General features: G+C 56.5%; 1 protein-coding gene across 1 annotated transcript in view; it reads left to right on the top strand.

Moving 5' to 3' along the window:
* The window catches only part of NRXN2 (neurexin 2), a 114,019-nt gene that overhangs the window by 48,298 nt on the left and 62,854 nt on the right, over positions 1–2,867 (top strand).

Here is a 2,867-nt window from a genome sequence, read left to right as displayed (position 1 = left end):
TACCCCCTTCCCTCCTCCCCCGCCGGCCCCACCCTTTCCAGAAGCTGCGCGGGGGGGATTGGGGGGCAGGGGTAACACAAACCCCCTGGGGTGGAGGGGGACCGGGGGAATTATTCCCCTGTTTCCTGCTTTTACTAACGAACCTGCCATTTTTGTGTCTGAACTTTGATTTGTCTGGGGGAACAGTCGGGTTTTACTAATCTGAGTCATCTCCCACCCCACCTTCCCCAGAGACCGTCCTCCATTCCCTCAGCCCTCTGCTTCCTTTTCACCCTGTCCACCCTACTGGCTCCCCTTTCTTCCTCTACTTCCCTGTCCATGGCTGATTCTCTTTCTCAGTGCACCTCCTTCTGTTCCCCTGCCTCCTGCCACTCCCTGCACCCCATTCCGGTCCACATCAGGGTGATTAGAGCAGTGTTTTTCCTGAGAGGGGGCACCCCGTGGGAGCAATTTGCATGAGTCCATGGGGATGTGAAGTGAGACCATGACTAGCTTGGAGAATAGTTGAGGAGGGTGTCCCCCCCACTCCTCCCCGTGTCAGACCCTCCTAACTCTGAGTGGGGAAAGGGGCAGTGACCTTGGAGTGGGCTGAGGAGAGCCCATGGGGTGAGGGAGACAGTGGATGCCACCCTGGTTTCTTTGGCCAGGAGGGAGGATACAACTGAGGGGCTCAGGTGGGCTGGAGATCAGAAGAGGAGACTCTTCCTGGGGAGCTTTGGGGCCAAGAGAGCCTTTTCCTTGCAGAGAGCTCTCTCCTCAGGTGGTAGGTTACCCCTTGGGGCCACCTCCAGCCATTCTCCCCGCTCCCAGGGGCTGGGAAGTGGCTCCTGCTGCTTCTGTGCCCTTCTCCCTTCTCTGGGGTATACAGATCAGCACACTCTCAGGGGACTTGAGGCTCTGTCACCAAAGTCACAGGCTCTGAGACATCAGACGTATAGATGGGGACTTAGGCACTGTGGCCCGGGTCACAGGTTGACTCGATGTTGGCCTTTAATGACCACGTGTTACGTCTGCTGGTCTGTGCTAGGATTACTGTGGTGGCAGGGACATGTCAGGCTGGGTGCTGACCTACAGGTCACCTGACCGTCCAGCTGCAGTGTCCAGTCTTAGGCTCAGGGACAGAGTAACAGCCCAGTTCTTGGTCTCAGTACAGCATCAGGAGGAGCAGAGGTGAAGGGCAGGTTAGAGCGGGCTCTGCCCCAGGAGGCCCATCACCTTGTCACCCCTTCCTGTCTCATCCCCATCCTTCTTCTCCAGTCTCCTCTTCCCTTTCTCCACTCTCTCTCTGCCCGGTCTAATCTCATGTGCATGTTTTTGTGACTAATACCTGGACCCCTCCCTTTTCTACCCAGTCCCCTACCCATAACTTCCCAGACTCGGGGTGGGGTGGAGGGAAGAAGAAATAAACAATGATAAGCCCACCCCCTCATAACAAGACTCAAAAGTTCTCAAACTGCCCCCTTCCACAAAGGTACCCTTTGACCTCTACCCTGGTATCAGGTTCCCCCGGCACAAGGTTTGATGGTTCCCAGGAGGTGACCCCTGCAGCCCTCACTCCGCTCAGCCCCATCCTGCTCACTACCAGGCTCCAGCCAAGTTCGGGAGGGACCCAAGGGAAGGTGGGGGTCTTCATTTGCCCTGGTTCTGCCCATGTCCCTTAAAATGTTCTACCTTCCTCCCTTGTCTTCCCCAGGACAATGGAGTCCTGGAGACCAGTTGCTGGAAGATGGGTGGTGGCATGTGCGTAGGGGCTAGTGCGGGTGGGAACCTCAGAGGATTGACTGGAATGCCCTAGTCTCCAGACTTTGCCCAGAAAAGGGGGTTACTGAAGCACCTTTAGAGACCTGGCAGTGGAGTGCGCTGTGGCCTGGGAAGCTCTGTATCGGGCTAACCGTGGCCTGCCTCCTGTCACCCCTGCAAGGTCCACCCTCTTTCCAAACTGGCCCTCCTGAACCACGGCCTTCCTCGAGTAAGGGCTCACGGTCCCACAGCCCTGGGCTCTTTCCACAGCCTTGCTGAGTACCTTTACCCTTCGTGGGCTGCTCCTATGGTGAGGCTTTTCAGAAGCCAGGCGGGCATTTACTGGGGGTCTAGGGAGTCCGAGATTTTCTGGTACTCGTTGCTCCACCTAAGTCACTTCTGCCTCCCCCGGCCACTGCTGAGCCCCTCTGCCTCTCCAGAACACCAGCATGCCCCAGCACTATCCACTTTGCTTTCTCATGGAATTTTTCTCAGGAAATTCGCAGCCGTGGGCCGGCATGCCTCTCTGCTCCCTCGTCTGGCCCTGTCTCCATGGAGCAACAATGACGGTGTTGGCAGAGACAATTAGAAATAAAGAAAAGAAGAGCGGGTTGATGAATAGAAAAGGATTGCCCTCTTCTTTGGAGACAAGAGAGTGACCCAAATACAGGGGATATGAGGAGTAAAGAGAGACTCCAGAAGGGGACCAGAAGTGAGGACCCTCAAAACTTGGGTGGCATTAGCCTGTAAGAAAGGGCATTATGCAACCCCAGGAAGTTCCAAGACTCCCCAGGAACTCCTGAGTTCCCGGTCCTCATGCTGCTCTCATCATCTCCTTCCTGGGCTGAGACCGAAACACCTCCTCGGCGCCCTGAGGGGAGGGCTGCAGGTGAGTCTCTCTAAGGCTAAGGTCCAGGGAGCACCTGTGTTCTCCGCATTGTTTGGAAAGAAACGCTGAAATCACAGCTGTGTTCAGAGTACTTGCAGAGGAGAAAATGAGGGTGCCACTTGCATGCCCCCCGCACCCGTAGTGGAGCCCTGTCCTGCAGTGCCCGTTTCCACTGAGTCCCTCCTGCTACTCTTCATGGTGAGCTCTCCGAGGACCTCTCAGGTGCCCGCCTGCTGAA

The sequence above is a fragment of the Tupaia chinensis genome, unplaced genomic scaffold (genome assembly GCF_000334495.1).
Source record: "Tupaia chinensis unplaced genomic scaffold, TupChi_1.0 Scaffold000273_1, whole genome shotgun sequence".
NCBI classification, from domain to species: domain Eukaryota; kingdom Metazoa; phylum Chordata; class Mammalia; order Scandentia; family Tupaiidae; genus Tupaia; species Tupaia belangeri.
The sequence above is the reverse complement of the archived record's forward strand: the minus strand, read 5'-3'. Positions and strand labels throughout refer to the sequence as shown.